The sequence below is a fragment of the Rhinoderma darwinii genome, chromosome 2 (assembly GCF_050947455.1).
Source record: "Rhinoderma darwinii isolate aRhiDar2 chromosome 2, aRhiDar2.hap1, whole genome shotgun sequence".
Classification (NCBI taxonomy): Eukaryota; Metazoa; Chordata; class Amphibia; order Anura; family Rhinodermatidae; genus Rhinoderma; species Rhinoderma darwinii.
Genome location: NC_134688.1, coordinates 236032932 through 236059545, shown reverse-complemented (window position 1 = coordinate 236059545; position 26614 = coordinate 236032932). Strand labels below are relative to the sequence as shown.

At 39.8% G+C, this 26614-nt stretch overlaps 1 protein-coding gene and 1 long non-coding RNA gene across 5 annotated transcripts in view; one reads left to right on the top strand and one right to left on the bottom strand.

Moving 5' to 3' along the window:
* LOC142741005 (uncharacterized) overlaps nt 1-20638 on the bottom strand; it is a 33283-nt gene extending 12645 nt beyond the window's left edge. Inside the window, exon 1 of the long non-coding RNA XR_012880964.1 lies at nt 20582-20638. This is a non-coding gene — a long non-coding RNA (uncharacterized LOC142741005). The remainder of the gene's footprint in view (nt 1-20581) is intronic.
* NHS (NHS actin remodeling regulator) overlaps nt 1-26614 on the top strand; it is a 199935-nt gene that overhangs the window by 46692 nt on the left and 126629 nt on the right. The gene's annotated exons all lie outside the window — the stretch shown is intronic.

The following is a 26614-nucleotide window of genomic DNA, read 5'->3' as shown; positions in this document are numbered from 1 at the left end:
TGCTCATTTGTCGGCTGATCGCTGCTGGAACGAGCGTTTGTAAGAGTGCTTGATCGCCCGATCCTAGGCTCTTGTAAAAGGGCCTTAAAGTGGTTATCCGGGAAGTGATTTTTTTTTCTTAGGGGCTGCAAATGAAATAAATAAAACAAAAAGCAATACTTACCTGTCCTTGCCCCTGGCGATACAGCGCTGTTGCTACGGCGGCAGTCCCGATGCATGTTTACATGCACGTAGCATGTAACCGCTGCAGCCATTCAGAGGGCTCAGTGGGGGGTCACTGGTGACAAATCGTATTTATGGCAAAGTGCCACAAATACAACATATGACTGCTGAGCCCTCTTATTGGCTGCAGCGGTCACATGCTACGTGCATGTAAACAACCACCGGTGTGATAGTGCTGGATCGCTGGGGGCAAGTATAGCTAAGTATTGCTTTTTTCTTTTATTTTTTCATTTCTAGACCCTAAGAAAACATTTTCACTTCCGAGATTACCCCTTTTAGGGATGCTGTTTTCCAAAAACATATAAGCTACTAGCTTAAGTTTTGTTATAGACATAAACATTTGATGCTCATTAATTGATTGAAGTTATACTCTGTACATAGTGATGTACATTGCCTTTTTTTCACAATGAAAATCATTCATTACCATAACCCTAAACAAAGGAGGAGATTTAGATTGACTGGCACACTGTACAAATGGTGCCAAGTCAGACCAGTAGTAGAAAAATTTCAGAAAACGTTGATAAATGAGTCACGCTCATATTCCAGATATATATATTTGTTTGGGAAGAAGTGGCACAGGGGCTTCATAAATATCAATATGGGTATATACATTAATAAATCTTCCTCAATGTGTCATTCAGTAAATTTAAAGGGTTTGTCAACTACCGAACAACTGATGACTTATGCACCAGATAGCTCATCAGTACATGATCCGCGGGGGTCCGACACCCAGACCCCGCACCGTTAAGCCGCTCCGGCTGCCTCCGGGCACCAGACGAAGCAGTTGGTTCCGACCACGGAATAGCGGCCAAGCTGCAATACTACAGCTCTACTCCTATTCAAGTGAATAGGACCAGAGCTGCAGTTCTGCAGCACGGCCGCTATGCTGCAGAACTGCCGGAATAGCAACTGCTTACAGCTACGTACATTGCATAATGTGCCAATGCATCCAATGCCCGCAGGTCACCGGAGCGGCTGATCGTGCGGGCTCCGGGTGTTGGACCCGCACCGATGGTATACTGATGACCTATCCGCTGGATAGGTCATCAGTTCTCCCTAGTGGACAACCCCTTTAAATTGCAAATGTGCAGTTAGGTTATAGCAGCTTATCAAAATCACCAACCCAGACAATTGATGGACAGTTTTCTGTCCATCAACTGTGTCTTATCGGTTACCCACATGGTTTCATATTAAACTCTGAATGTGTCTAGAGTATACAACTGAAAATAGTAATACCTGGATATTATAAGCTTGAGTAACTGTGCTGTATGCATGTAAAGTACTAGTGCACATTGGAACAATATGTGAATTTTTGATTATATCAACCATTGTGTCTATGACAGAATGTTCCCTATATGGATGTGAAGGATCCATGGAAATGTATACAGAGGTGAACAACTTTGCTTATACCATCTGTTATTGATGGCTTAACATTGGCTCTGTAGATGGTCTCATCATGTCAACTAGAGACCCTGCATACAAATCCGCATCCATCCAAGGCTGAATAGTAAGCAGGGGTATACAACAGGTGGTCCATTCTTTTCCTATGGACCTCATGCAGTGATAATCTGTGATAGCAATTAAGAAGGATCACAATCTTTTGGCTTTATTCATTGAGATACACAAGTCCGAATGTATGCAAGTCATCTATAGAGTATCTGTAAACTGTGATTGATAATATATTGTCTTTATTCATTTTCTCATCTGGATTTATTGCTATTTCTACATGCAGATAAGTTTGTCCCTTCAGTGCATTAACTGACCCATTGTGGAATAGCATCTTTCTTTATGATCTCACAATAGTATACATTAAACACAAAGGCTGGGTGGTAGATTGCTTTTTGGAGAAAAAAAAATCCTGGTCTGGAGACACCTATTGAAACATAACATTTTTCGTTGAAACCCCTAAATTGTTTGGGGGTAAACAAGCACCAATATAAATAGGCTGATATTATTCTTCTGAAAACAACCAAGGCTCAAACACATACCCCTGATGACTGGCTTATTGCAACAGAACTTGCTGGGGTGGCCTATACGTGATGTCAGACTCTTATTATTCCAGCTTAAATCATTCGGAGGATTGTTTATTGGATGAATTGTTTAGTACCCCAGAGTTCGTTTTGGCTTGAGCCAATAGTAATATCTGCGCCTTATATTGGTGTTTTTTACTTTGAAATAGTATATATTATCATTGTCTGCTCCTAAGTTAACTTAGTGCTTTCTTTAATAATTGCCTCCAGATCAAGGATGTTTTTGGTTGTACCTTTTGGGGATCTATATTTTAATATTAGATATTATTATTATTATTATTCAGGGATTGTATATTGCATCTGAGGATATTACGATAATAAATAATAGTTTTACATCTGTCATTCTTGATGGTATCATATGTTCCGCTGGGAATGTTGAAGAGACAGATGGAGAGTAGAGATTTAATTTACTTTTTTTGGTCAGACTAAGCATTTGGGAGTTTAATTATCTGACATCACCGTGACTGATTATACTTAAAGCCACGGGACATGATACGGCCTCCTTTTACTAGAGAATAGATATAGTACATTAATGCCCTGATGAGAAGCTGAGCTAGACAAAAACTTAACACTTATTCTCAAAATGATAAATGATCCAAGTTTTTTAGCCAATTCATGATAGTTAAAAAATTACCAATGCTCCCATAAATGCACTTATTAATTGTAAAAATGTAAATCATTTTATTGTCTTCCTAGAATTATGAGAACTACATAAGGGTGTCCTTAAAACACAAATCAGTAGGTGCTGAGAGCACCCACTGCACAGCATGGTGGGAGCTGTATGATGAATCAATCCATCGATCAGCATTGTCTATAGTACTCCCATAGAAGCTGACTGCAGGAGATGTTCCGCATATCCGGCAATTCTGTGGGACTGCTCTGTGCTACTACAGTGGTTGATGCCACTGGAAATTATCTAATATTTTGAATTTTTACTTGTTAAATCCTTTGTTTCCCCAAAGATAATGTGTCTAGCAGTTGACCCCCCCCCCCCCCTCCCTGCTATGTGGAAATATAATGCACATTCAGTTAAGTCAATTATGCTACATTGTTGATCGGCGCTCGTTTTCTCCTGTCACAAGGAGCTATGTATGGGGACGAGCGGTCGTTACTCCGATCACTCGTCCCCATACATTATTATCATGTCGGCAGCGCGTCTCGCTGTTTACTGGTAGTTGTGCTGCCGACAACGATAATATTCTACTTTTTTAAAACGATACGATCAGCAGATGATCGCTGCCCTGTTTACACAGGATAATTATCGTCAACGAGCGTTCTATGAACGCTTGTGTGCCCGATAGTCGCCCAGTGTAAAACCCCCTTAACACCACTTTCATCAAACTTTTGATATGTCATAGAGACATATTAAAAACTTGGGTCAGTGGGGTACGGTTACTGAGACCCCCACCGTTGCTGAAACAAAGGTGCAGAAGTGCTCATCAGACTGAAAACGGCACTTATAGAACATCTATGTAAGCTTCTTCAGTCTGATGATGAGCGCTGATCATAGCCAAAGGAGCAAAGCGCTCAGCTGAACGCTTCTATACCTTTGTTTCAGCAACGGTGGGGGTCTCAGCATCCAAACCCCACTGACCCAAATTTTCGATATGTCCCTATGACATTTCAAAAGTTTGATGAAAGCGCAGTTACTCTTTAACATAAAGTGTTGTCTTATAATAGAATATAGATCTGTGTCATGTTATACATCAACTATAACATCAAAACACTAAGATTAATAAAAACTTGACCCATTATTTTGAGCAGTTAAATATTACAGCTGCAAAATGACACTCAACGTTATGTTATAGTGTGCAAAACAGGCGCTTTGTTAAAATGTGGGTATAGTTTGCACTACAGTACTTGAAGTATTTCACTATCCAGTGCAGATGAATAAACTTTGCAGACCAGGCAGCACAGAATTGGCTAAGCCCAGATACAGGCCTGTGATCTACAGACTGCAATAAAGCATGCTCCAACAGATTGCTCTTCTTACCTTACAAGGACAATAAGCATCTGCTCTACTTTCGAGGTTGTCTTGATGGTTTTAGGACTAATTATAATGTAAGTTCACAACAGCTGTGATTTTATACTTCAAAGCATTCATCCCACCATTGCAGGTGAGCTGGGAATGCAGTTTGGAATATGACAACACTATTACGCCATTTATTTTACCAGTTTGCTTTTTCTACGACTTTTTAAGGCAAGATAATTGGTACAAGTGACATTGAAGCATAAATAAGAGCCTTCTGATGATTGATGCTATATATACCTTTGAAGCTTTTTTTGTTAATTTAATGTATGCATTTAGAGTTTTTAAACATTTTTCTATTATACATTTATTAGAATTTTTATTTATTATCCACTATACAGAGAAGCTGCAAACCGACGCTGTAAGCCAAATCCGTCAGCTGTACTGACGGCTTGGCAGAGATCGGCTATTGTGTGCCTCTGACACACAATGTAACCCTATAACTGATCAAATTTAAGTTGATGAACATAGATATGATCAGTGTTAGTGTACGTCTACAACAGCGTAAAATCTGCGTAATTTCTATCCGGATTTTCCGTGGAGAAATTCTGCATTGTTTTTGCAAGAGAAATTGACATGTTACGGATTGAGAATCCACACCGCAGGTCTATTTCTGCACGTGGTTTTCTTGTGGCGTTTTTTCTGCAGATTGTGGATGAAATTTATTTAAATCTCATCCACTTTGCTGCTACTGTAATACGCTGTGGAATTTCCGCACAGAAAATCCGGATGAAAATTATGCAGTGTTTACACTTTGTGTGGAAATATCCTTAGGGTTAGACTGTGTGTTACAGACACACAGGAGCCCAGGGGCGTAACTAGGAAACACTGGGCCCCATAGCAAACTTTTGACTGGGCCCCTCTTCCCTAGATGACACACACAGCCCACCCTTGTAGATAGTGCCCCCCTGTAAATAGTGCCATTCAGTCCCCTCCTGTAGATAGTGCTATACAGACCCCCATGTAGGCAGTGCTGTACAGCACCCCCTGTAGACAGGGCTTTACAGCCTCCCCATACAGTGCTATACAGCCCTTCCTGTAGACAGTACTATACTTTCATGTATCACAAAGAGGGACAATCGATGTGGCGCACAGCGTCAATTTTTTTTCTTTTAAGTCATCCCTCTAATTCCACCCAATCCCCACCCATACACACCCGATTCAGCCCACTCAGTATCATGCTCCCATAGTGCCTCCCACACAGTATAATGCCCCCATTGCTGCCACCATACAATATAATGCTCCCCCACAGTATAATGCCCACACAGATGCCCCATACTGTTTAATACCCACACAGATGCCTCATACAGTATAATGCCCAAACAGATGCCCACATGCAATACAATGCCCAAATTCCCCCATACAGCATAATGCCCCATCTCTGCCCACATGCAGCATAATACCCCCATAGCTGCCCCCACAGTATAATGCTCCAGATAGTTGCCCCCACACTTTGTAATGCTTCCCATAGCTGCCCCCACACAGTATAATGCCTCCCATAGCTGCCCCACACAGTATAAGGCCTCCCATAGCTGCCCCCACAGTATATTGCCCCCCATAGCAGACCCCACAGTATAATGCCCCATGCAGTATAATGCCCCCATAGCTGCCCCACACAGTATAATGCCCCCCATAACTGCCCCCGCAGTATAATGCCCCACATAGCTACCCCCACAGTATAATGCCCCCATAGCTGCCCCACAATATAATTCCCCCCATAGCCACCCCCACAGTATAATGCCATCCATAGCTGTCCCCACAGTATAATGCCCCCCATACAGTATAATGCCCACCAAACCCCCCCCCCCCACAGTATAACGCCCCCTCATAGCTGCCCCCACAATATAATGCCCCAAATAGCTGCCCCCACAGTATAATGCTCCATACAGTATAATGCCCCACATAGCTGCCCCCACAGTATAATGCCATCCATAGCTGTCCCCACAGTATAATGCCCCCCATACAGTATAATTTCCCCATAGCTATCCCCACCAGCATAATGCCCCCACAGTATAATGCCGCCCATACAGTATAATGCCCCTCATATAGTAAAATACTCCTATAGCTGCCACCATATCAGCCCCCCTTCCATACCCAGTAAAATGCCCCATAGTGCCTAATAGAAAATAATAACATAATTACTTACCTATCCCCGTTCCCACGACAGGTGGAGGATCCTTCTCCTTGTCTGCACTGTGCTGTGAGTGACTTGGTGCAGACAGGCGTGGTGATGTCACAACATCGCGCCTGCCTGTGCCGAGCCACTCACGGCAGAATGAATGCTGGAGCAAGGAGCCGTCAGCTCCTTGCTCCAGCATTCAGGAAGTGGGACCATGGCGGTCAGTGGGCCCCCCAGGCTTAGAGACCTGGTCGCAATTGCGACCGTTGCGACCCTTTAGAGCTACGCCACTGTTACAGTAGCCTTTGGCACAGCAGGGAGATACCTCCCTGCTCTGTCATAGTGTTCAATAACATCTGCGTCCGAAGGACGCAGACACTATTGAATGTGGTGTCGCTACCGCTGTAGCAGCCATAGCAGTTGCTAGCAGAGCCTCCGGGCATGGGGGGGGGGGGGCGTAGCAGCTGCTATGGCTGCTACAGCGGTAGTTACGCCATTGCAGGAGCCGCTGTCAGCCAAGTTGTCAGTCTAGCGGGCTGACGGATTCGGTTTACAGCAGCGTTATGCAGCTTCTATTTATAGTGGTGACATTGAAGCTGCAGCTGTAAAACGAAATATAATCTTTAATAAGTGTAATAGAAACATTTTTAAAATCACTAAACATATGCATTAAATAAAAACATTAAAAAAGTCTGTATGGGTCAGCTGCCAGCTTAGAAAATCGCTCAGGAGCTCACTGACGGAGTCGGCTCAGAACGGCTTTCCGCAACTTCTATGTACTGTGAAACATACAAGCTGCAGAAGTGAAACAGTGCATTTTCTCTCTAATAAAAGTCAATTACAAAAGTCATTTTTATGACTAAATAAATGCATTTCAATAATAATAATAAAAAAATTACCCCAAAGGTATCCATAGCCTTTAAGTCTTTATTTTGAAAAGTAAAGACATATAATATATTATATGACACTTATCATTATTACTATAGTGCTGATGCCACTCCCTTGCAACAGGCCTTTAGAGAGACAACAAAATCCTAAATGATGTTGGTGTCATTAGCGTTGGCAAAAAAAGTCTCTCGTTAATGCCTCCTACCCCAGTTTTAAAGAGGTGTTAGAATGATAAATCTCTGAAGCTACACATTACAGACGTGTTTACAATTTGGCGATTACTCACGGTATAAAAAGATGAAACTTTAATATGACATTTTGTCATGATTTGAAACAGGCTGTTTAGAGTGTCAAAAACAGTTCGACACAAAAAAATTCATGTGATTCAATTCAAACCTGAGAAACATTTCTGACCCCAAGTATGAAATATTAACATTTAATGAGAACACACGAGTGTCATTATGTTATATTGCCCAGAGCTTCTTTCTATGTGCCTGGCGAGTGATGAGGCGCAGGTGTACAGTAACGCTAATGTCCCATAATGAGAAACAATAGTAATCTCAGCAAACATTACAACGTGTGTATCCGTGTACACATGTACAGTTCTTTTCCTATACAGCCTCCTAATGTAAAACAGACCAAGAAGAACAAGTACCTGATGTGTCTATAATAACAAATGATGTGAACGTTATGTCACTGGTTTTCATTTTTATAGATGAGCCTCATGCCCGATTCTCATTGTCACTTATCATACACATTCTTTATTACTTTACCAAATATGTTTGTCAGCACCGCATACTAGTAATGATACAGCAACAAACTGATGTCAATGAACTGACCATTCTATAGACCATTCCAAAATGGTCAGAATTCAGCTGAGGGTTGATGTTCTAGTGTATCACACAGTCATGACAAGAAGTAATAGGTAGCGTCTGTTACGATATACCGTATTTTTCGGACTATAGGACGCAGTGGATCATAAGACGCACCCATAAATTGTAGCATAAAAGAGGAGAAAAAAAGGTTTTGTCTTTAACTGTACATTTCCTGGGTAATATTGAGACAATAGAGTACCACAGTGCCCCAATACCATGCCAGCCAGAGTGCCCCATAACAATGTCAGACACGGAAATAAAATATATTGGCAGCTACAGTGCTCTCACCCTCCCCTGAACTCACAAGAGATCAGAGATGTGGAGTGGCAGGGGTTAATGGTGCTGAATCTGCTCTTCTTGCGGCTCTGTACGTAGGAGGGGGCGTGGCTAAAAGGTCCTTGCAGATCAGTGCCTGTACAGATTTACTGTGCTCTGTGTACAAATATCTGTGTTTGCCCACTGAACAGTCAGATTTGACAGAACTCTGTGTGTAAGATGTGACTGTCCAGTGAGCAGATAACACAGAGATTTTTTACACAGGACATGCTCTTCCATTACACTGCACTACCAGGACCTTTCAAGCTCAGAGCTCAGTCTCCGGCTCCTGGCATCTGTTTGCCTTCAGAAGATAAGACGCAGCAGAAGATTACAACACAGATTCTAAGATAAAAACTGCGTCTTATAGTCCAAAAAATACGATAATAAGTGGATGAAATGGCTTAAAAGTAAGGATCCATAATTGTAAACTGGCCATAGACATGTCATTTTAGTTAGAGGATCACACAGATTACTCCTGGGAACCTTCAGCAATCTGTGGGGATAGCCTGACTATCTCCTAAAGTCAATTGCTGGGGAAAGAGGAATAAAATGGTTGAATATTTACCTGTTCAATCATTTGCTTCCACTAGAATAAGTGGCACCAGATGTTCCTTTACATATCGGTATAATTGATAACGTGATATTACTAATAATATGTGTTGAGTAAGGATGAGGTGAGTATTACGTGCTATTAGTTAAAGCTGAGTGCAACTACAAAGAACAGCTCTGTCGAAAACTCGCCATACATTCCCTTGCGGTGAAATTTGAGGGTTCCAGCAGTAGTCAACGGGTAGACCACCACTGATCAGCTTACATTTAGGGAAAATGCTTAAATGGCCACTGTCGTTTTAACAAACTTTGCATACATCAATAGTATAAGCGAATATAAGAAACTTTGAAATGTATCTTAGAGAAAAATGCCTCTTTCTACACTTGTCAAGCACTTCTTCCCCCTGCCTCACGCACTGATCATTCACTATCAATTCACTGCTAAAATCTGTCTTGAGAGACAAGACAGACTATCAGCTCACTGAGCGATAAGCTTACGTGTTGCCTATAGAAGTCTATGGTGAGGGGAAAAGGAGTAGAGTTAGAATGAGACAGAGAGATGCTGCTGCATTATCTAGTAAGAGCCATATCTCACCAAAGTGCTGGATTCACAGCTACACTGCTCATTACTACTGTATGATGTCATCCATGCTGCTGCTGCTGCTGCTGCTGCTGCTGCTGCTGCTGCTGCTGCTGCTGCTGCTGCTGCTGCTGCTGCTGCTGCTGCTGCTGCTGCTGCTGCTGCTGCTGCTGCTGCTGCTGCTGCTGCTGCTGCTGCTGCTGCTGCTGCTGCTGCTGCTGCTGCTGCTGCTGCTGCCGCCCTCCTAATGGAATAGTTGGGAAGAATAGCTGTCGGCTGACATCTATTTAATTTGTGTGGGCTAGTTAATAAGTAGTTTTACCTTTGCAAAACCATACAAAACCAATAGAAAAAATATTGTGCTATCACTGTGAGTTGTGCCAAATGACAAGCTCAGTTCTGCTACATCTGAACATAACTCAGTTAATATAACTGACTATTCTTGTATAAATTTGACTATAACTTAGTAACCGATACCGGTGGAATAATGTAACCTTACTATAGCATACAAAATATAAAAAGGCATCATAGAAGTAACATGAAGCTGAGTACTTTATACAAAACTTTTTTTTTAAGTCAAATTCATTCATAACCTAAGAATCTGTACAGATATTATTATCCGACATTTATACATATATAACTACTTCCTGTAAAGAGACACATATGTGGTGTATGAGAAACATGGTTTATAGACAAAGTACGCCGTTTTCAATTGTGACTTATAATTTAACTTAATCATTTAGGGAATATTTTTACTGAGTGTCACTTCCGGGCAGAGAGCGTAGTATCCAGTAAATTGTATGCAAACCCAAGGAACAGATGTCTTTTACTGTAGATTGATTTTAAGAAATTTCTGGGAAGTTTCTAGGCTCAAAGCCATGTTCTGGGGATTATTAAAGTGCACCTCACCCAAACCAATAATGAGCGAATTGCAGGGAAAAAAGGGAACAACCAAGAATACATTTTTCAGCCTTCGACTAGTATTTTAAATACACAATAAAATATATCATATTAATTTGAATTAGTGTGTTCAATTCTTGCAGTTCAGCATAAAGCGGAATAATCCAGAGTTTCAGTATATCTGTTTATTTTGCAGTTATTCTAACGATAAATTTGAACTATTTTATTATAAATGATCACACTATCTGTTTTTATTTTTTGGGTAAAACTATAAATAACTTTACGGGAGAAGAAAGAAAAAGCCGGCATCATCAGGTCACTTTTCTGTATTCACACTTGACTCTTTCAACCAAGAAAGGAAAAAGCATAATACAAACACAGTTGTCCTTTCTGCTGAGTCATTTTTACATGCTCTATACGTATTTTGAAGCTACCGTATTTTTCGGACTATAAGACGCAGTTGTTTCCGGAACTCGGTAGCACCAAAAACAGCGTACATGGTCGAGTTACAGAAACAGCGTAACTCCCATAGAACTGAATAGTAGTTATGGAAACAGCGTAGCTCTCATGCTACGCTGCTTCTGTAACTGCCATTCACTACTAAGGGAGTTATGGAAACAGCCTAGCTCAGCGAGTTACGCTGTTTCCATAACTCATCCATGTATTGCAGTGTATTGTACCAGCGATCTATTGATCGCTTGTTCAAGTCCCCTAGGGGAACTAATAAAATGTGTAAAGAAATATTAAAAGTTAAAAAAAACCTTTTCCCATTTTTCCCCAAGCACAATGTAAAAAATAAAAAAAAGGAATGAAATAAAAAGTGATAAAAAAGTCTTATGTGCCAAAAATCAGAATGTGGTGAAACAGAACAATTTTTTTTTTTTAACAAATAGTTTTTGCTTTGCAAAAGTAGTAAAGTATGTATTTTTTCCCTATTTTCTGCTGTCTAAAACCTGGATGCGTCTTATAGTCATGTGCGTCTTATAGTCCGAAAAATACGGTATATCCCCAATATATCTAATGGTTGGAATGGATATAAAAGGATTTTTTAGAATGTGATGCAAGTTAGAAATTCATAGCGATAAATGACTTTCATACAGGTTAGGCCTAGTTCGCATCATGTTTTTAGTCTTCTATGTGTGTTATATATGGTAGGAGGACTCCTGGTGTATTCCCTTCATGAAAGGCTGTAATGTATCCCACTGTGTAGGCATACAGTGGGATACGTCGCCCAAACCCCTGGCAGAGCGCTACCTGTAGAAATGTGCCCTGGAAAGCCTTTGATGTCACTTTCCATTTCTGGACAGTGTCGTCAAGATCTTTACAATACTGGTGTTCCTGGCTAGAGCGTCATAAGCGCCCTGACCAGGGATTCCGGCCGTGGGAAAGCTATTGCTATCACTGTCCATATATGGACAGTGATGTTGGGAGATTTGCCAGGACCAAAGTCCACGGGCAGAGTGCTTCTGATGATCTGCGCGGGGACTCTGGCATTGGCAAGCTCCTGACATCTCTGTTCTTATATGGACAGTGATGTCAGGAGCTTACCAAAATATACATTTAACATATACCTGTGACAGGTCTCCAGGTTAAAAAAATGTATACTGTGCAGCATACATTTTTTTGCCGGATCCCTCAAGATGGAATACTATAATCTACTATGCTATGCCATCCTTATAAAAAAAAGTATACTGATGTATACCAGCCCTATGAACATGTTTAGCATGTACGTCGGGAGCTTTCCCGACATACACACTAAACATAGGGCAAAAATGCGATGTGAACTAGGAATTAGAAATGGAAATGCAACACATTATTCAAATGATCCACAACATCTTAGTGCTAGTTCTAACTTGAAAAATTTGATACCTGTGGCGTAATAATTACTTGTTGGTCCTTCTTGCTAGCCTGACCTTATCTTTCTATGGGAGTCACCTACCATTATAATAAAATTAATCTGGAGATTGTGATAATGGCCAGATAGAACCATGTCACATCTTTAATATTGAAGTTCATAGATTATATATCCTTTTACTGCATGCATGAAGTATTCATATACAATAACTGATGTATTTTGCTGTAACGTGAGTCATTTTTAAAGTGGTTTGTCCATCAGAGACATTTATGATATATCCACAGGATATATCATAAATGTCAGATAGATGCGGGTCCACCTCTGGGACCCGCACCTATCTCTAGAATGGGGCCCCCTAAACCCCATTCTACTGCTCTGTGTTGTGGCTGAATTGTGTGATTTCCGACCATGACTTACGGAAACAGTGTAGCTGTCCCATAGTAGTGAGTGGCAGTTACGGAAGAAGTGTAGCTGTTTACGTAAGCTGTACGGAAGCTGTTTATGTAATTCATGATCGGAAATCACACACTTCAACCACAACGCAGAGCAGTAGAACGGGGTTTAGGGGGCCCCGTTCTAGAGATAGGTGCGGATCCACATCTACCTGATATTTATGACATTTCCTGTGGATATATATTCAAGAAAATGCTTGAGGAAGACCCATTCATGGGTTGAAACGTTGCAAGTGTTTTTATGATTGGTGAATAAATCAAATACACTTCATTGGATTATCTCGGGTGCTGCAGTTCTTTCTTCGATTTGCATATCCTGTGGATATGTCCTAAATGTCTCTGATGGGAAAACCCCTTTAAACTAGGGCAATGACTCAACCAGAAGTCTTAAACAAACATATTATGCATTAAGATTAGTTATAGCATAGCTGTTATGCTATATATCATATTAACAGTAATGTGGCGGCTATATTGCTGACATCCATAGACACATTTCACATGCTTTAAATATATAATAGTGCACAAGCCGCAAGGTTCTATCTCTTGGTGGAGATGGCAGTGTTTCTAAAAGCAGCACATGGGCTGAACACTTTGAGAATGATGTGAATGTACAAACAATGTCCAAAAATGGGAGCAGCTGTCTGGTTTCTGTGGAAAAGCATGTGAAGCCAAAGCACTGGTAATATTATACTTGCCAGGCCCTGTCCATATACATGAATCCATTCCTCATCTCATGACTGTCTAACTGCCAGTAATGACTAGTACGATATATCAACTACAAGTCTACTGTAAAGAAGAGTAATGCCATAATAACCTGCATGGAAAGATGTTCTAAGAAGGGGTTGTCCGGTTTCAGCAAATTAGTGGTATTTTTGTATAATTAAAATGTATATAATTTTCCAATATACTTTCTGTATTAATTGCTCATGGTTTTCAAGATTTCTGCTTGTTGTTATTCATTACACCTGTGTGTCCATCACATGACCATGGACAGAATTTTTATCAGCTAGAAGTAAACATGAATGTTCCTACTGAATAACAACAAGCAGAGATCTTGAAAAATGTGAGGAATTAATACAGAAAATTGTATAACTTTTAATTATACAAAAAAACAACCCCTTTAAAGAAAAGGGCATGTGGAGTGTTCTGCTTTAATATACTATGAGTTTCAAAGCGCTTCTCAAGGGGAGGTCTCTTGGACTGATGCAATTAAAGTAATGAACCCTTATAATCAGCTGCAATGGAAAGTGAAGTCATTTGGTGTAATCTTCAGATTTCCTTTACTTCTTATTTTCTGTAAGGGTTCTATAATTTGAAATATTTGTATGGGCTTCATTATCATTTCTCATATAAATTGAATCCTTGTTGCTTTACCTGCTGCATGTTTATGTTTATGTTTAGAATCTCTGGGGCAGATTTACGAAGTATAAACTGAGTTATAAACTGGTACAGCATAAACTTATAACAGACGGTCTGAAGATACGCCAAATTTATCACAGTGGCTTACGTTGTATGCTACATTTGGCGCATCTTGTTAGACAGTTTTTTCTTCCTTATACCAACTTTTGGTTGGCGTCGCTTTCGTTTGGCGTACTATAGTGCTTTTTAAGCCAGGTAACCTTTCTTACTAAACCACGCCATCTGTTTTATACAGTTTTTGAGTGTCTGGTGAGGCCGAAGCATCTAAAATAAAATGCTGCAAAATGGCCAAAAATATGGCGTACTTTTCAACACATTCTAGACGCAGACACAGTAGTAAATCTGCCCCTTTATGTTTTACCTATGCAGAATACATCCGGAGAAATCGATGTACATATCCTATCCATCAAGAGAAACGTGTAAAACCAAGGGTATGTAAATAACACTTCTCTACCCTTGCATGCAGGTAGGACAGAAGTAGTAGACATGCAAGAACAGCATAAGTGTGAGGTAGACATCACAGAGAACTTCGGTCATCAATCCTTGGCATTTTTGGCTAGCCAGTGGATGAATCTCTTGCCTGTTGGGCCAGTCAGTGGAGCTACAATGGTGACAGCAGAAGGATAGGAGTGTTTACTCTCAGTCACAACTTACCTCACCTTGCATGTAGGCAAGAGGGCAATATAGGCATGAGCATTATTGCAAATTGGGGGAAGACATATCCAACCTACAAACTTTCCACAACCGCCACTTATTGCCACCAATGTTGCCCCACTGGCTGACCCAACAAGCAAAGCTCCAAATGGAAATCCAGCCGATACATTTAGTGGAACAGAAGGCTGTGCTTTCTACATGGTGCCCCCCTAATGCCACTGCAACAGCAGATTTCTAGCCATAGAGTCTCAAGCGGTATGTTCTATGGATGAAACCTATGGATCTTTCATTTACTGTTAGAAATTAAAAAAAATAATGTTTACATTTCAACAATTGTAAATGAAACTGGTTCGGATTGGCAAGTAAGAAAAGTTAAAAAGAAAGTCGAAGCTTTACATTAGAGCCCAGACAGGCAGGTTTCCACTATACTTATTAGTACCGTTATTATTATTATTATCAGTGGACATGAAGATACTATATATACAAATGCTGGAAATGAGGTTTGGAAGTAACAATAATATATTCCTGTTTAGTTTTAGTGAAAGTGATTATGACTTCCTTATTTTATAAACACAATAGCACATATTTCTGTGGTTTACTACAATAAGTAATGGCCCATTTTTTGTTCTCCTTCCTCTTCTAAAGGCTTAAGGGATTTTGGAAAGCAGTGTATGATGTTTTCAGAACTATTTTACTGAAAACAGCCTTTGGCTATTCATCGGCACCAGAAAGGATTCAAGGCTTCAATAGGGGGTTACAACATAGAGTTCAATGAAAGTCTGTTCTTTTTGCTTTTCCTAAACTTAGCTTTTGAAGTAACTCCGCTATGTATTCTTTAAACATAACAAGCTCTGGCATGCAAAATAAAAACAAAATCTCATACATGTGAAAAGTAAACTTTTCTCACTTCGGTTGTATTCACACGAATGGGTGTCAAATCGGCCGTGAAAAAAAGTTTTTCACATCCAATTTGCAACCGTGCGAAACTTAGACTTAGACTTAGACTTGAGTCTATTGAGGGATCCGGGAAAATGGACCAAAATAGGACATGTCTTATTTTTTCACGGGCAGTTCTCAAGGTCCGTTAAAAAAACGGCCGTGTGAATAGCCCTACAGACATGCATTGATTTTAATGCAGCTATGTGATGGCCGTTATAAAAACTGCTGTGTATATAAGTCCTTAGTGTATAGACATACTTCTGAATTCCATGTTCATATAAGGTCAATTAATTTCACCATGACTGCTCTAGATACGTTAAATTGTGGCCCTGAATCACTGATCCATGAACTAGATGGGAATATATTTAGTAAGTGTTCTGGGAGGCAATACAGTAAGAACCGAAATATGAACCTAAGGGCATATGTACGATATATCACTTAGTAGTTACAATAAAGATGGGAATCCATTATATATCCATTTTTTGTACTTGAATATAACAACACAGGTGACCAAAAATATATATTAAAGAATAGTATCCCAATAAATGATTATCAATGATAGATAATGGGACGAACACCATAGGCTTTAAAGTAGTATAAATGACATTCAATATAAAAGAAAGCATGGTCATAGTGGTCCATGGTAAGTAAGATAGGCTATAAGGCAATGATCATCATAAGATATTTCAGTCTTAGCCAACTGGCTTAGCTTACTGTGGTCATAGGCTACCGGCAGACGAACGTCTGATCTTATTATTAATAATGTTGTTTCAATCCTCTAGTGGTCTGAATGAGGGCCTCAATAGAGCTTTTATTCGTCATGTCCCGAGCTTCTGTGAAAGTGTGTTATAATTGTTTCTTTTGTATGTTTTTGCTGAATCCCACCAGCTGTCGGCTTGCAATAAAGTTAAGTCCGAGTCAATGGCTCCCAATGGGATGACAAGTAGGTTGTGTACAGTTGAATGGGATGTTGTGAGCCCTCCATTGATCCTTCTAGCGTGGGTCTGGATTTAGGCCACAAATGCACAATAAATAAGGGATAATGCTATTCCTGTTAAAGAGGCTGAAGTAGAAGCTATCGTGTACACAGGCCAGACATAGATTTTCTAAACCAGACAGATTTGCCAAGAAGACCTCATTTGTATTGAGTGTTGCATGCATTTCACTAAAACAGGGCCTTATTTTCTAATAAAGGAAAGCAGATACTTTATATACAGTAGATTTTACTGAGATGCGTTGTAAAGGACCACCACTGAGCCCTTACTGAAGTAACAGCCAACTATTTCCCTAAGTCTGTCGAGAAGATTTATATATATATATATATATATATATATATATAGGGCTGTGGTTGCATAGTTTTATTGGAGTACATCAGGCAATAGATATTTTGCGTTTTACAGCAGCTTCACCAGAAATAATAGTAGTTGTAAGCAAAAGTTTAAATAGAAGTTAGGACTGTTCGGAGATAAATAGGTATCAGGATGGAATTCTTCTGCTCAGGATTTGCCGTGTACTGATGTAAGGGAACTATAAGTTAACAATGAATGTGCCTATTAATTTTATGAGATACCTTTTTTTTTATTTTTATAAATTTACATTAAATCACTCTAAACTGTATTTTATTTTTATATCCTATTTAAAAAGCTTAAAGAGGCTCTGTCACCACATTATAAGTGCCCTATCTTCTACATAATGTGATCGGCGCTGTAATGTAGATTACAGCAGTGTTTTTTATTTAGAAAAACGATCATTTTTGACGGAGTTATGACCTATTTTAACTTTATGCTAATGACTTTCTTAATGGACAACTGGGTGTGTTTTACTTTTGACCAAGTGGGCGTGGTGGAGAGAAGTGTATGGCGCTGACCAATCAGTGACCAATCAGCTGACCAATCAGCGTCATACACTTCTCTCCATTCATTTACACAGCATATAGTGATCTTATTACATCACTATGTGCAGCCACATACACACACACACACACACACACACTAACGTTACTCAAGTGTCCTGACAGTGAATATACATTACCTCCAGCCTGTACGTGATGTCTATTCAGAATCCTGACACTTGTGTAGCGTTTCTGTGAGATTTACAGCAAGGCAAACGTAATCTCACGAGATTAAGATGTAACCTGTCATTTAAAACAAGATTATGCTTGCCTTACTGTAAATCTCACACAAACGCTACAGAAGTGTCAGGATTCTGAATAGACATCACGTACTGGCTGGAGGTAATGTATATTCACTGTTAGGACACTTGAGTAACGTTATAGTGTGTTTATGTGGTTGCACATAGTGATGTAATAAGATCACCATATGCTGTGTAAATGAAAGGAGAGAAGTGTATGACGCTGATTGGTCACTGATTGGTCAGCGTCATACACTCCTCTCCACAACGCCCACTTGGTCAAAAAGTAAAACACGCCCAGTTGTCTATTAAGAAACTCATTAGCATAAAGCTAAAATAGGTCATAACTCCGTCAAAAATGATCGTTTTTCTAAATAAAAAACACTGCTGTAATCTACATTACAGCGCCGATCACATTATGTACAAGATAGGCCACTTAAATGTGGTGACAGAGCCTCTTTAATATAACAGAAAAGTCTCACTTATCACAAGAATCTCACTTCTCTTATAAATATATTTATGTTGACAGGTTGATTAGCAGGGTTAGTTGGATTAGGTGGTGTGTATAGGGATGTTCTATAACCTGACGTCTTAAACTTATCAATATCTGATAATGGATCCACATCTTAAGTCCCTTTTACTGGGGACAATGATGAGGCAAACAAGCATTCGTAGGAACGCTCGTTCCCAATCATTGCCCAATGTAAACAGCGATAAGCGGATCAATGAGCAAACTCTTATTTGTCGGCTGATCGGCTCTTTTATGCAACCAGAAAAATATTGGCTTGTCAATAGCACATCTGACTGTAAGGGGTTGAACGATCATATTTACAACCATTCGTCTTCTTACATTCCGATAATTTCTCCATTTAAATAGAGCAAACGAGCGCCGATTGAAACGGGATTTATGAATCATACCATGGACCTGCTGCGTCCAACACTGTAGCTAACATTATTCTTCAGTGTATGATGTGTGTGTAACTTTAAATTTGTTGCTGTTGAGACATTTCAGAGATAATTTCATGGTCTAAAGCAGATGACAAATACAAACTCACTAACAAAACGTTTATTCCAAGACTTTTGTTATTTGAAATCATTGAGACATAGACAGTATTTCTGGTTCATAAGCTCTGAAATGCTTTTCTGCTCATGTATGCTTTGTAATGTTGACAAAGAGGAGCAGCTAGTAAAGTATTTGTTCCAGGAACTCCAGTGCAGCTCCGATGATACTCTGCAAATATTCACAATAGACTGTAGCAGTCTGACCCTGCACATGCTGCATATTTCAGTCTATCTTTGTGCTATAGAAAGCTGTAACATGTGGTAAGGTGTTGTGAAATATGACCAGTGAGTTTACTGTCTCATGGACCCTATTAGTAGTCATGTACGAAATGCAGGAAAATCCCAGAATGTAAAAACAGAGCCATTAGGGACTTTACACCTGTTTAGTACCGAAAAAATTGCTATTATAAAGCAAGCACCTATGTGTAATGTGATTGGCTGGTAGTATCGTTTATGGAATAAAATATATTATATATGATCATTAAAATAACTGGCTAATCTTTTCGTTTTACATTTCATAGTTTTTCATGTTTTTTTTTGGTTTGAGACCCTCTAAATAGGCTAACACGTTTGGACAGAGTTAAGCCATGGACATATTATTGTCTGATATTGTCCCCTTTAATCTGGCACAGTCTATGGTCCCTGTCTGATGGTCCCTGTCTGTTGGTCCTCCGATGTGGGGAAAAGTAGGATTGGACAGATTCAATTTTAACTTACTCTGTCTGTTTTTCTCCAGGAAGATAAGCTTCGCCAGATGACTTATACCCTGCCTCTATTGAAATAAACATGCATATTTATGGAGGTATCAGACAAGATAACTCTCAGTCATCTAATGTCTATGTCCGCTCCCATCTAACAGGGTAGATATTATCGTGAAGTTCTTTTGTGTACTCTTAGAGAAGCAGAACTAGAAATGTCTGGCAACTGCTCATCTCCCACGGCCTCAGACATCTCCATCTCTAATGTCTATGGCCAATGGCCAGCTTTAGGTTTTGAGTCATGTTTTAAGGAACCATATGTTATCCAGGGTTCAACAAGAATATTATTAGTTAATATCAATATTACTAATAGAATGAAATAATAATTCTGAATTTAATAAAGTGACAGAGATTCTAGTTTGACTTTTTCAATAAGAAGCCTCTTGATATGCAATAACTTCTGATAATGTAGAAGGCATCATATGGTGGAGTCTGACCCAAGTCCTTTATAGATTCATCTTAATACCATAGTCAATCATAGTCCTGGTAGGGGACTTTGATATCCTGTAAAGTAGCCTCTAAGGAGAAAATGCATATTCTGTTTACGAAGGTCATAATAATAGCGATAATTGATAAACTGCCACATAAAGATAAATGTTTTAGTATGTATCAAAACAAATGTCAGTACAAAGAAACATTTCTTCCGTTTAGTCTATTAAATGCTTCGTTTTTGTTTCTAATGGAATGAAATAATAATGGAAAACAGGATGCACTGAGCCTAGAACCAGGCCCAGGCAGCTAGTCTACATACGTGGCCACTTACTGGTTAAAGTCAATAAATTCAACTTATCATAGAACTTACTTGGCTTGGATTAAAAGTGTCCAACAACGGTTTGCTTTTAGGTTTAATGTCCTGATCTGTTTGGAATCAAAATCACCTCATTTACCAGCAGATAAAAACAATATAAGACTAATAAATATCATATGGCAGAAGCCGAGAAACAGATGGTAGCCCAGGACTGTCTACTTACGTCTCCTGTTCTCTTTGGTGTTCTGACTTAAGGTGAGAATGTACAAGGAGTATCTATGTCGATCATTGAAATATCTTATGTGTGTTAATGTATATTGCCCAGTAATGCAGGTACAAAATCCTATTGTCTTTATTCACACTACGAACATCAAAAGTGACACGTTTCCACCCCATGTGCAAATATTTCTGTCTAATTATTACACACTGAGAGTTGTTTTAGTGACTTGCAATTGTAAACATAGTTCAATTAGGAAATATAAAATGCTAGACAAAAACAGAAATATATAATGTTGCCCTACTGCATTGACAAACTCAGCAATATCTGTTATATCTGTATTAGATGTGATAGTTACTGAAATGGAGCACGGTTCTGATATACAGTATGACATAAATATTCAGCCTTCTCCCTCTAGTGGATATTTGTATTAAAAGGGTTATTTTCTTACAAAAAAACATTATTTCCCACTCCCAATATGCGCCATTGTTTCCACCTGCTGCTTCTTGTAATAGGGCGGTCCCTCCTCGCTCTGTTTTTCCAAAATACTAAAATTCCAATAATTCCCAATCTGCCTCTCCCTCGCTGATTGTACCCACTCTCTCCAGTAATTATTTTTATTTTTTTATTTTGTTTTTTACTCTGGATGCTCCTGTTTAATCCCCCTATGATTAAACAATCGGGAAGTTCATTAGAACGCGGAAAACATTACATGACCATTGATGTATTGCTATGTGGGTGTTAGAAGCAGAGAATGAAATGTCACATGATATGTAACGTTTCCGTGTGGGGGCGTTTCATATAGGGAACGGACAGTCACATGTCATATGACGTTTTGTAAGAGTAATGTGGAGGAAGTGCAACCGAATCAGTTTTTAATAGTTTCCTAGACGCTTGAAATCATGAGAAAGCCTCACATGATCAAAATACGATTCATCACTGATCAGGCCCAAGAATAGTGGGGGTAGAGTCAGTGTTCTAACTTTGGATGCTATGGTAATTGACACATCATTTCTTAAGACTGGATAGCCCCTTTAATCTTGCATATTCGACGTCAAATGTTAATAGCCTGGCAGCATGGGTGCTTCTGGGTTGCTTACAGTTTTGCGGTAGCGGATCGCGCCATGCAGTGCTGCAACCAGTAGAGTAGGGACCCACTTGAAAGAGGTCGCCGTGAAGTGGCAAGTGAGCTTATACAATTTAATTGAAATGTTTACTAAGAAAGTCATGTTCATGTTTTGGCTATGTTCAGACGGGGTATTTTGCCGAGTTTTTTGACGCGGAAACCGCGTCGCAAAACTCGGCAAAAACGGCCCGAGAACGCCTCCCATTGATTTCAATGGGAGGCGTCAGCGTCTTTTTCCCGCGAGCAGTAAAACTGCCTCGCGGGAAAAAGAAGCGACATGCCCTATCTTCGGGCGCTTCCGCCTCTGACCTCCCATTGACTTCAATGGGAGGCAGAGAAAGCGTATTTCGCGCTGTTTTATGCCCGCGGCGCTCAATGGCCGCAGGCGAAAAACGGCGTGAAAATCGGCGTGCAGGGAGAGGAAAATCTGCCTCAAAGTTCCAAACGGAATTTTGAGGCAGATATTCCTCCCCCAAAATACTCCGTGTGAACATAGCCTTATAGAAAAATGTTTTGGCTTTTTCAACACACGTTAATATTATACTGATTACTTATTTTGTGAAGTTAAAAGAGTTTTACTACTCCATTTTTCCATGCAGTGGACTACGAATTATCTGTACAGACACAGCTCTTCTGCATGAAGCACTAAAGAACATTTCCTCACATAGTGAAAACATTTTCTGGAAATATAAGTATCTGAGTTTACCTAATCTGCATTATGGAATTACATTTAAAAACAACACAGAATTATATTCAGGGGGTAAGAAAAGATGTCTGACATAAGTGGCTGTCACCCACCATCTAGTAGAACAAGATAAATAAGCTAAATAAAATATGAAAAAACGTCACACATGCAGAAAACTGTATCACGGTTCCGTATAAGTTGTACAGAGCCACAATGTTAACCTATTGAGCTTTCTGTACCTGCATGTGCCGCTGCACTTTGTACAAAGTTTAGTACACACTGTGTGCTGTCATTTTTTTTAAAAAAAGGTACCATGCTCAATTGAATGCCATATGAACGTCAATTATCCCCATAGAAGTCAATGGATACTGAAAAATCGCATCCGTGAATACATAGCCGTGTAAAAACCTCTGTAAGCGCGGTATACGGGTCCTGATTTCCCCCTTAAAGAGGTTGTCTGGGCACGGATAATTGATGACCTATACAGAGGATAGGTCATCAGTATATGATCGGTGGGGGTCTGACACCTGAACCCCGCACGATCAGCTGCTCTGGCGCCAGATGTTATGCAGTGTATGCAGAGTTCGGAGCCGGAAGAAGTTGGCTCCGTACACTGCATAATGGCCATGCTGAAGAACTGCAGTTCTGCTCCTATTCACTTGAATAGGACCAGAGCTGATGTACTGCAGCTCAGCCGCTATTCTGGACCGGAGCCATCTGCTTCCGGCATGGACATCCTGTGCCCAGAGCCAGCCAGAGCAGGTTAACGGTGCGGGGCCTGGGTGTCGGACCCCCACGATCATATATTGATGACCTATCCTGTGGATAGGTCATCAGTTGTCCCTGCCCAGACAACCCCTTTAACGTGCTGATAGGCAGGGCATAGCTATAGGAGTACAGAGGTAGCAGTTGCACCCAGGCCCAGGTACCTAAAAGTTCCGGAGCACTCTCTGCCACATAAGAAAACACCAGTGTTATAAATGGCACATGGTAGGTGGCAGGGTCCTATAACAGATATTGCATTGGGGCCCAGGAGCTTCAAGTTACACATTTTATGGCAGGAATGACTGAAGAGGTAAATACATTGGAACTGATATAATATTCCTACAAAACTTCATTGAAATTTGTATGAAAATAAAATGCCATAAGGAAAAATACAGTCAAAAATATGGTGTGATACAGAAATTCACAAGTGTTGTATGCACACCAGTACAAAGATCTGTATGGTAAGGATTGTTCATATGCTGAAATGCATGAGGTTGAGTAGGACTTGAACTCTATAACTAGGCCCTTGCACTGTGGAACACCGCGAAGCCTTCCACAATATATTTATATTCTCAGTTCCTTCACATTTCCTAAGATCAAGGAGGTTGGTCCTCATTTTGGAATAGTGGGTGGAGACATACAAAATGTTTCGTTATGATGTATAGCACATAAAGTCATCCAGTATACAGCTATTTGATCCCACTTATATGCTTGTTTTGGCTTTATTTACCTTTGTCAGATGGAAAACATGGCTCTATGGATAGGGGAGTACTGTTATGGGATAAACTGTCCTGTACTGTATTGTATAGATGTAATAAACACATGAATGTGATAGCACAGGACTGTGCAACTTCCTTGCAGTAGTTGGAAATAAAACACTTAACAATAAACTATGACTATGGCCTTATTAGGATACTATGTAATGAAAACCTTTACAATTAATCTGAATCAAATTCAAGTGGGAGGACTACCGGCTTGTGTTATCATAGTATCATAGTTTGTAAGGATGAAAAAAGACATATGTCCATCCAGTTCTACTTATTATTTTGCAATGTTGACCTAAAGGAAGGCAAAACCCCCATGAGGCTCAAGACAATTTTCATCATCCTAGAGAAAAATTCCTTCCCGACTCCAATATGACAGTTATGAAGGGTATCGGTCTGTTGCATACTGCATTGGAAATCCTTACAAACAGCCAATCTAGTAGATACTCATACTTCCCATGTCAGTTGTGCATAGTTATGTGGACCATCCCATATTCTTTTTCCCCTTGTTAAATTTTGTACCTGTAGACTTTTCCTTGAGCAGCTGTTACTTGTTACCGGATGGAGGGAATGACTACTGAGAATGAAGTGATTCTCCAATTAGTTGTTTGCATACCACCATGAGATAACTGAGGGCTAATTGCCCTTGACTATTTATTTGTAGGTCTATTCAATAAAACGCACTCAGCAACCTGGCTATGGAGCTGTAAATGCCTCCTACTATCTTGTTTGAGTAAATAAATGTAAAATAAACATTTACCTTTTAAGCCTTTTTCTGTCGCTATACTGCTTTTAGTGTGAATTTTGATTATGTTAGAAAGCCTAACAAATGCCAATAAATCCTTCCTCTAGGCAACACAAAGAGATAGAAGTCTGCACGGTTTATGTTATGGTCATTTGAATGAATTAAAATATTTAACTGGGTTCAATCTTAGGTGCATTAAAGGGGTTTTCCCACAATTAACATTGATCACCTATCCACAGGATAGGTGATAAATGTGTGATCACTGGGGGCCCCACAATTTGGACCCCCACTGATCTCTAGTATGGGGGTCCCCACCCCTGTTACTCCTCACTGCACGAACGCCATAGTGCTCCTTTCGCTCAACAGAGGCCAAAAGTGTGTTCGTTTGTCCTCCTGTGTGGTATGCGTCAGTAATCCCTTTTTTTTTTTTTTTTTGAAGGATGGAATAGCGTAGTAGAGTCTGCTATTCCATCTGGCCAGATTCCACATAAAACGTATACTGCGCGATATACTATTTTTATAGTAGGGGTAATGTATGCCACTGTATAGCATATGTCATAGGTATATGTTTAAAGTATTTGTCATGGGCTTTTCAATAGCCTTGCATGATGTATACGATAAACGGATATTATTCAAATCTATGCGCGACAGCTAACTCTCATGACCCAGTTCACAACGTATCCATTTAATGGATATCATTAAAGTCTATGGTGAAAAATGCCACTGTTAGGCATCCATCAAAGCCAACGTCATAGCTTTTTCCTAAAGTATAGGTCAAGCGTAGGCAAAAAAAAAGTGATGTGAACATTGCCTAATAGAGGGAAGCTCTCTATTCAGGAGAACCCCAGTTTGTTCATCTAGAGAGGAGAGTGGCTACGAAGAGCAGCTCTTGCTCATGAGGACCTGGCATGTCTGTGCATTAAATGGACGGCCCGTTGATTTCCATGAGAACTGTGCAATGCTTCATTAACCTGTCGTAGCGCTGGAGGGGAATTAAACACGTGATGCCAGGTTCTTCATTGGACTACAACTGATCCATTAGAGTTCCAGCAACAGGACAGCTTACCTGATCTATCATTGGAACACTGGCTGCTTGTAAAGAGAGGAATTCTAATAATAAGTATAGTAATAATAATAATCTTTATTTATATAGCACCAACATATTCCGCAGCACTTTACAATTCAGGGGGTACATTGTACAGACAATATCAGACATTACATAGTGATACAACTAATTACAATTCAAACCGGAGGAGTGAGGAGCCTGCTCACAAGAGCTTACAATCTATGAATATATTAGGGCATTGCTGTTTAAGCACTTCATTAATATATCTGTTTCATGAAGGACACCTCGAATCTATAGCTGACAAAAAGAGGAAAATTTAGGCTTAGAGTTTATATTTTTAGTTTTATAATTTTTATCAGTGCTCATTTACTTTGTCCTGGTTGCATAGTGATTAGTATTGGATTTTGCAATTAAACTGATTGTTCTTGTTATCATTTATTAGCACTGTATATATTGTGCGCCTATATTTATACATACGCTATTTGTTTTTAGTACTATTCTAGTATTTCGGAAAATAGTGTTCTGCTTAGTCTCCACCTGTGGTTGTACTATAGTTAACAAGCTCATGCAAGTGCTGACCTACAGATCCTTCCAGAAAATATTGCTTAGAAACATCCGGAAGCATCAGCCCTTGTTTGCTATTTCCAGACAAGCCATAATGAACCAGGTCCGAGAATTAACTGTAATGGTCACTATTTAATAAATGGCTCCTGCCAGCG